At 47.9% G+C, this 9,316-nt stretch overlaps 1 non-coding gene across 1 annotated transcript; it reads left to right on the plus strand.

Moving 5' to 3' along the window:
• Positions 1-9,243: 9,243 nt before the first annotated feature.
• Positions 9,244-9,316, plus strand: TRNAH-AUG (transfer RNA histidin (anticodon AUG)). The gene has a single exon. It is a non-coding gene; the product is annotated as a tRNA-His (tRNA).

A 9,316-nucleotide genomic window follows, 5' to 3' on the forward strand; every position in this document is an offset into this window, starting at 1 on the left:
TTCCACAATACTTGACGAACATTTCATTTCTGGGCTTCCGTGGCGCAATAATTAGCGCGTCCAGCTGTTAATCGAAAGGTTGGTGGTTCGAGCCCATCCGGGAGCGGTGTTGTGAGGTCTCAGATGTAGCGTGAAAAGTCAAACTTTTTCCGTAATACATGATAACCATTTATTTTCTGAGCTTCCGTGGCTCAATGTTCGGCTGTTAACTAATAGGTTGGTGGTTCGAGCCCACCTGGGAGCGGTGATGTGGGATCTCAAATGTAACGTAGAAAGCCAAAGTTTTTCCACAATATCTGACGACCATTTATTTTTTGGGATTCCTAGGCGCAATGGTTAGCGCGTTCGGCTGTTAACCGAAAGGTTGGTGGTTCGAGCCCAACCGGGAGAGGTGTAGTAGGGTCTCAGATGTAACGTAATAAGTCATAACTTATCCACAATACCTGACAACCATTCAATTTCTGAGCTTCCGTGGCTCAATGGTTAGCGCGTTCGGCTGTTAACCAATAGGTTGGTGGTTCGAGCCCATCCGGGAGCGGTGTTGTGAGGTCTCAGATGTAACGTAAAATGTCAGAGTTTTTCCACAATACCTGACGAACATTTAATTTGTGGGCTTCCGTGGCGCAATGATTAGCGCGTTCAGCTGTTAATCGAAAGGTTGAAGGTTCGAGCCCACCCGGGAGAGGTGTTGTGGGGTCTCAGATGTAGCGTAAAAAGTCAAAACTTTTCCACAATACGTGACAACCATTTAATTTCTGAGCTCCCGTGGCTCAATGGTTAGCGCGTTCGGCTGTTAACCAATAGGTTGGTGGTTCGAGCCCATCCGGGAGCGGTGTTGTGAGGTCTCAGATGTGACGTAAAAAGTCAAGGTTTTTACACAATACCTGACGAGCATTTAATTTTTGGGCTTCCGTGGCGCAATGGTTAGCGCGTTCAGCTGTTAACCAATAGGTTGGTGGTTCGAGCCCACCCGGGAGCGGTGTTGTGGGATCTCAAATGTAACGTAGAAAACCAAAGTTTCTCCACAATACCTGACGACCATTTAGTTTTTGGGCTTCCATGGCGCAATGGTTAGCGCGTTCGGCTGTTAACCAATAGGTTGGTGGTTCGAGCCCACCCGGGAGCGGTGTTGTAGGGTCTCAGATGTAACGTAATAATCATAACTTATCCACAATACCAGACAACCATTCAATTTCTGAGCTTCCGTGGCTCAATGGTTAGCGCGTTCGGCTGTTAACCAATAGGTTGGTGGTTCGAGTCCATCCGGGAGCGGTGTTGTGAGGTCTCAGATGTAACGTAAAATGTCAGAGTTTTTCCACAATACCTCACGAACATTTAATTTTTGGGCTTTCGTGGCGCAATGATTAGCGCGTTCAGCTGTTAATCGAAAGGTTGAAGGTTCGAGCCCACCCGGGAGAGGTGTTTTGGGGTCTCAGATGTAGCGTAAAAAGTCAAAACTTTTCCACAATTCGTGACAACCATTTAATTTCTGAGCTTCCGTGGCTCAATGGTTAGCGCGTACGGCTGTTAACCAATAGGTTGGTGGTTCGAGCCCACCCGGGAGCGGTGTTGTGAGATCTCAAATGTAACGTTGAAAGCCAAAGTTTTTCCACAATATCTGACGACCATTTAGTTTTTGGGCTTCCGTCGCGCAATGGTTAGCGCGTTCGGCTGTTAACCGAAAGGTTGGTGGTTCGAGCCCAACCGGGAGAGGTGTTATAGGGTCTCAGATGTAACGTAATAAGTCATAACTTATCCACAATACCTGACAACCATTTAATTTCTGAGCTTCCGTGGCTCAATGGTTAGTGCGTTCGGCTGTTAACCAATAGGTTGGTGGTTCGAGCCCATTCGGGAGCGGTGCTGTGAGGTCCTAGATGTAACGTAAAATGTCAGAGTTTTTCAACAATACCTGACGAACATTTAATTTTTGGGCTTCCGTGGCGCAATGGTTAGCGCGTTCAGCAGTAAAACAATAGGTTGGTGGTTCGAACCCACCCGGGAGCGGTGTTGTGGGATCTCAAATGTAACGTAAAAAGCCAAAGTTTTTTCACAATACCTGACGACCATTTAATTCTTGGGCTTCCGTTGCGCAATGGTTAGCGCGCTCAACTGTTATTAAAAGGTTGGTGGTTCGAGCGTACCCGGGAGCGGTGTTGTGATGTCTCAGATGTGACGTAAAAAGTCGCGGTTTTTCCACAATACCTGACGACCATTTAATATTTGGGCTTCCGTTGCGCTATGGTTAGCGCGTTCGGCTGTTAACCGAAAGGTTGGTGGTTCGAGCCCACCCGGGAGCGGTGTTGTGGGATCTCTAATGTAACGTAAAAACCCAAAGTTTTCCCACAATATCAGACGACCATTTAATTTTTGGGCGTCCGTGGCGCAATGGTTAGCGCGTTCGGCTGTTAACCGAAAGGTTGGTGGTTCGAGCCCATCCGGGAGCGGTGTTGTGACGTCTCAGATGTTACGTAAAATGTCAGAGTTTTTCCACAATACCTGACGAACATTTCATTTCTGGGCTTCCGTGGCGCAATAATTAGCGCGTCCAGCTGTTAATCGAAAGGTTGGTGGTTCGAGCCCACCCGGGAGCGGTGTTTTGGGATCTCAAATGTAACGTAAATAGCCAAAGTTTTTCCACAATACCAGACGACCATTTAATTTTTGGGCGTCCGTGGCGCAATGGTTAGCGCGTTCGGCTGTTAACCGAAAGGTTGGTGGTTCGAGCCCATCCGGGAGCGGTGTTGTGACGTCTCAGATGTTACGTAAAATGTCAGAGTTTTTCCACAATACTTGACGAACATTTCATTTCTGGGCTTCCGTGGCGCAATAATTAGCGCGTCCAGCTGTTAATCGAAAGGTTGGTGGTTCGAGCCCATCCGGGAGCGGTGTTGTGAGGTCTCAGATGTAGCGTGAAAAGTCAAACTTTTTCCGTAATACATGATAACCATTTATTTTCTGAGCTTCCGTGGCTCAATGTTCGGCTGTTAACTAATAGGTTGGTGGTTCGAGCCCATCCGGGAGAAGTGTTGTGACGTCTCTAGTTTTTGGGCTTCCGTGGCGCAATGGTTAGCGCGTTCGGCTGTTAACCAATAGGTTGGTGGTTCGAGCCCACCCGGGAGCGGTGATGTGGGATCTCAAATGTAACGTAGAAAGCCAAAGTTTTTCCACAATATCTGACGACCATTTATTTTTTGGGATTCCTAGGCGCAATGGTTAGCGCGTTCGGCTGTTAACCGAAAGGTTGGTGGTTCGAGCCCAACCGGGAGAGGTGTAGTAGGGTCTCAGATGTAACGTAATAAGTCATAACTTATCCACAATAACTGACAACCATTCAATTTCTGAGCTTCCGTGGTTCAATGGTTAGCGCGTTCGGCTGTTAACCAATAGGTTGGTGGTTCGAGCCCATCCGGGAGCGGTGTTGTGACGTCTCAGATGTTACGTAAAATGTCAGAGTTTTTCCACAATACCTGACGAACATTTCATTTCTGGGCTTCCGTGGCGCAATAATTAGCGCGTCCAGCTGTTAATCGAAAGGTTGGTGGTTCGAGCCCACCCGGGAGCGGTGTTTTGGGATCTCAAATGTAACGTAAATAGCCAAAGTTTTTCCACAATACCTGACGACCATTTAATTTTTGGCCGTCCGTGGCGAATGGTTAGCGCGTTCGGCTGTTAACCGAAAGGTTGGTGGTTCGAGCCCATCCGGGAGCGGTGTTGTGAGGTCTCAGATGTAGCGTGAAAAGTCAAACTTTTTCCCTTATACATGATAACCATTTATTTTCTGAGCTTCCGTGGCTCAATGGTTAGCGCGTTCGGCTGTTAACTAACAGGTTGGTGGTTCGAGCCCATCCGGGAGAGGTGTTGTGACGTCTCAGATGTAACGTAAAATGTCAGAGTTTTTCCACAATACCTGACGAACATTTAATTTTTGGGCTTCCGTGGCGCAATAATTAGCGCGTCCAGCTGTTAATCGAAAGGTTGGTGGTTCGAGCCCACCCGGGAGCGGTGTTTTGGGATCTCAAATGTAACGTAAATAGCCAAAGTTTTTCCACAATACCTGACGACCATTTAATTTTTGGCCGTCCGTGGCGAATGGTTAGCGCGTTCGGCTGTTAACCGAAAGGTTGGTGGTTCGAGCCCATCCGGGAGCGGTGTTGTGAGGTCTCAGATGTAGCGTGAAAAGTCAAACTTTTTCCGTAATACATGATAACCATTTATTTTCTGAGCTTCCGTGGCTCAATGTTCGGCTGTTAACTAATAGGTTGGTGGTTCGAGCCCATCCGGGAGAAGTGTTGTGACGTCTCTAGTTTTTGGGCTTCCGTGGCGCAATGGTTAGCGCGTTCGGCTGTTAACCAATAGGTTGGTGGTTCGAGCCCACCCGGGAGCGGTGATGTGGGATCTCAAATGTAACGTAGAAAGCCAAAGTTTTTCCACAATATCTGACGACCATTTATTTTTTGGGATTCCTAGGCGCAATGGTTAGCGCGTTCGGCTGTTAACCGAAAGGTTGGTGGTTCGAGCCCAACCGGGAGAGGTGTAGTAGGGTCTCAGATGTAACGTAATAAGTCATAACTTATCCACAATACCTGACAACCATTCAATTTCTGAGCTTCCGTGGTTCAATGGTTAGCGCGTTCGGCTGTTAACCAATAGGTTGGTGGTTCGAGCCCATCCGGGAGCGGTGTTGTGACGTCTCAGATGTTACGTAAAATGTCAGAGTTTTTCCACAATACCTGACGAACATTTCATTTCTGGGCTTCCGTGGCGCAATAATTAGCGCGTCCAGCTGTTAATCGAAAGGTTGGTGGTTCGAGCCCACCCGGGAGCGGTGTTTTGGGATCTCAAATGTAACGTAAATAGCCAAAGTTTTTCCACAATACCTGACGACCATTTAATTTTTGGCCGTCCGTGGCGAATGGTTAGCGCGTTCGGCTGTTAACCGAAAGGTTGGTGGTTCGAGCCCATCCGGGAGCGGTGTTGTGAGGTCTCAGATGTAGCGTGAAAAGTCAAACTTTTTCCATAATACGTGATAACCATTTATTTTCTGAGCTTCCGTGGCTGAATTGTTAGCGCGTTCGGCTGTTAACCAATAGGTTGGTGGTTCGAGCCCACCCGGGAGCGGTGTTTTGGGATCTCAAATGTAACGTATATAGCCAAAGTTTTTCCACAATACCTGTCGACCATTTAATTTTTGGGCGTCCGTGGCGCAATGGTTAGCGCGTTCGGCTGTTAACCGAAAGGTTGGAGGTTCGAGCCCATCCGGGAGCGGTGTTGTGAGGTCTCAGATGTGAAGTAAAAAGTCAAAGTTTTACCTCAATACCTGACGACCATTTAATATTTGGGCTTCCGTTGCGCTATGGTTAGCGCGTTCGGCTGTTAACCGAAAGGTTGGTGGTTCGAGCCCACCCGGGAGCGGTGTTGTGGGATCTCTAATGTAACGTAAAAACCCAAAGTTTTCCCACAATACCAGACGACCATTTAATTTTTGGGCGTCCGTGGCGCAATGGTTAGCGCGTTCGGCTGTTAACCGAAAGGTTGGTGGTTCGAGCCCATCCGGGAGCGGTGTTGTGACGTCTCAGATGTTACGTAAAATGTCAGAGTTTTTCCACAATACCTGACGAACATTTCATTTCTGGGCTTCCGTGGCGCAATAATTAGCGCGTCCAGCTGTTAATCGAAAGGTTGGTGGTTCGAGCCCACCCGGGAGCGGTGTTTTGGGATCTCAAATGTAACGTAAATAGCCAAAGTTTTTCCACAATACCAGACGACCATTTAATTTTTGGGCGTACGTGGCGCAATGGTTAGCGCGTTCGGCTGTTAACCGAAAGGTTGGTGGTTCGAGCCCATCCGGGAGCGGTGTTGTGACGTCTCAGATGTTACGTAAAATGTCAGAGTTTTTCCACAATACTTGACGAACATTTCATTTCTGGGCTTCCGTGGCGCAATAATTAGCGCGTCCAGCTGTTAATCGAAAGGTTGGTGGTTCGAGCCCATCCGGGAGCGGTGTTGTGAGGTCTCAGATGTAGCGTGAAAAGTCAAACTTTTTCCGTAATACATGATAACCATTTATTTTCTGAGCTTCCGTGGCTCAATGTTCGGCTGTTAACTAATAGGTTGGTGGTTCGAGCCCACCTGGGAGCGGTGATGTGGGATCTCAAATGTAACGTAGAAAGCCAAAGTTTTTCCACAATATCTGACGACCATTTATTTTTTGGGATTCCTAGGCGCAATGGTTAGCGCGTTCGGCTGTTAACCGAAAGGTTGGTGGTTCGAGCCCAACCGGGAGAGGTGTAGTAGGGTCTCAGATGTAACGTAATAAGTCATAACTTATCCACAATACCTGACAACCATTCAATTTCTGAGCTTCCGTGGCTCAATGGTTAGCGCGTTCGGCTGTTAACCAATAGGTTGGTGGTTCGAGCCCATCCGGGAGCGGTGTTGTGAGGTCTCAGATGTAACGTAAAATGTCAGAGTTTTTCCACAATACCTGACGAACATTTAATTTGTGGGCTTCCGTGGCGCAATGATTAGCGCGTTCAGCTGTTAATCGAAAGGTTGAAGGTTCGAGCCCACCCGGGAGAGGTGTTGTGGGGTCTCAGATGTAGCGTAAAAAGTCAAAACTTTTCCACAATACGTGACAACCATTTAATTTCGGAGCTCCCGTGGCTCAATGGTTAGCGCGTTCGGCTGTTAACCAATAGGTTGGTGGTTCGAGCCCATCCGGGAGCGGTGTTGAGGTCTCAGATGTGACGTAAAAAGTCAAGGTTTTTACACAATACCTGACGAGCATTTAATTTTTGGGCTTCCGTGGCGCAATGGTTAGCGCGTTCAGCTGTTAACCAATAGGTTGGTGGTTCGAGCCCACCCGGGAGCGGTGTTGTGGGATCTCAAATGTAACGTAGAAAACCAAAGTTTCTCCACAATACCTGACGACCATTTAGTTTTTGGGCTTCCATGGCGCAATGGTTAGCGCGTTCGGCTGTTAACCAATAGGTTGGTGGTTCGAGCCCACCCGGGAGCGGTGTTGTAGGGTCTCAGATGTAACGTAATAATCATAACTTATCCACAATACCAGACAACCATTCAATTTCTGAGCTTCCGTGGCTCAATGGTTAGCGCGTTCGGCTGTTAACCAATAGGTTGGTGGTTCGAGTCCATCCGGGAGCGGTGTTGTGAGGTCTCAGATGTAACGTAAAATGTCAGAGTTTTTCCACAATACCTCACGAACATTTAATTTTTGGGCTTTCGTGGCGCAATGATTAGCGCGTTCAGCTGTTAATCGAAAGGTTGAAGGTTCGAGCCCACCCGGGAGAGGTGTTTTGGGGTCTCAGATGTAGCGTAAAAAGTCAAAACTTTTCCACAATTCGTGACAACCATTTAATTTCTGAGCTTCCGTGGCTCAATGGTTAGCGCGTACGGCTGTTAACCAATAGGTTGGTGGTTCGAGCCCACCCGGGAGCGGTGTTGTGAGATCTCAAATGTAACGTTGAAAGCCAAAGTTTTTCCACAATATCTGACGACCATTTAGTTTTTGGGCTTCCGTCGCGCAATGGTTAGCGCGTTCGGCTGTTAACCGAAAGGTTGGTGGTTCGAGCCCAACCGGGAGAGGTGTTATAGGGTCTCAGATGTAACGTAATAAGTCATAACTTATCCACAATACCTGACAACCATTTAATTTCTGAGCTTCCGTGGCTCAATGGTTAGTGCGTTCGGCTGTTAACCAATAGGTTGGTGGTTCGAGCCCATTCGGGAGCGGTGCTGTGAGGTCCTAGATGTAACGTAAAATGTCAGAGTTTTTCAACAATACCTGACGAACATTTAATTTTTGGGCTTCCGTGGCGCAATGGTTAGCGCGTTCAGCAGTAAAACAATAGGTTGGTGGTTCGAACCCACCCGGGAGCGGTGTTGTGGGATCTCAAATGTAACGTAAAAAGCCAAAGTTTTTTCACAATACCTGACGACCATTTAATTCTTGGGCTTCCGTTGCGCAATGGTTAGCGCGCTCAACTGTTATTAAAAGGTTGGTGGTTCGAGCGTACCCGGGAGCGGTGTTGTGATGTCTCAGATGTGACGTAAAAAGTCGCGGTTTTTCCACAATACCTTACGACCATTTAATATTTGGGCTTCCGTGGCGCAATGGTTAGCGCGTTCGGCTGTTAACCGAAAGGTTGGTGGTTCGAGCCCACCCGAAAGCGGTGTTGTGAGGTCTCAGATGTAACGTAAAATGTCATAGTTTTTCCACAATAACTGACGAACATTTAATTTCTGAACTTCCGTGGCTCAATGGTTAGCGCGTTCGGCTGTTAACCAATAGGTTGGTGGTTCGAGCCCATCTGGGAGCGGTGTTGTGAGGTCTCAGATGTAACTTAAAAAGTCAAACGTTTTCCACAATAACTGACGAACCGAAAGTTTGGTGGTTCGAGCCCATCCGGGAGCGTTTTGTGGTGTCTCAGATGTAACGTGAAAAGTCAGAGTTTTTCCACAATACCTGACGAACATTTAATTTTTGGGCTTCCGTGGCTCAATGGTTAGCGCGTTCGGCTGTTAACCAGTAAGTTGGTGGTTCGAGCCCACCCGAAACCGGTGTTGTGAGGTCTCAGATGTGGCGTAAAAAGTCAAGATTTCTCCACAATACCTGACAACCATTTAATTACTGAGCTTCCGTGGCTCAATGGTTGGCGCGTTCGGCTGTTAACCGAAAGGTTGGTGGTTCGAGCCCATCCGGGAGCGGTGTTGTGAGGTCTCAGATGTGACGTAAAAGTCAAGAGTTTTCCACAATACCTGACGACCAATTAATATTTGGGCTTCCGTGGTGCAATGGTTAGTGCGTTCAGCAGTTAACCGAAAGGTGGGTGGTTCGAGCCCACCCGGGAGAGGTGTTGTGGGGTCTCAGATGTAGCGTAAAAAGTCAAAACTTTTCCACAATACGGGACAACCATTTAATTCCTGAGCTTCCGTGGCTCAATGGTTAGCGCGTTCGGCTGTTAACCAATAGGTTGGTGGTTCGAGCCCACCCGGGAGCGGTGTTGTGGGGTCTCAGATGTAGCATAAAAATTCAAAACTTTTCCACAATACGTGATAACCATTTAATTTCTGAGCTTCCGTGGCTTAATTGTTAGCGCGTTCGGCTGTTAACCAATAGGTTGGTGGTTCGAGCCCACCCGGGACCGGTGTTGTGGGATCTCAAATGTAACGTAAAAACCAAAGTTTTTCCACAATACCTGACGACCATTGAATTTTTGGGTTTCCGTGGCGCATTGGTTAGCGCGTTCGGCTATGAACCGAAAGGTTGGTGGTTCGTGCCCATCCGGGAGCG

This window comes from Phalangium opilio, unplaced genomic scaffold (genome assembly GCF_054372755.1).
Source record: "Phalangium opilio isolate 3A_F unplaced genomic scaffold, DU_Popi_V2 ptg000360l_1, whole genome shotgun sequence".
Classification (NCBI taxonomy): domain Eukaryota; kingdom Metazoa; phylum Arthropoda; class Arachnida; order Opiliones; family Phalangiidae; genus Phalangium; species Phalangium opilio.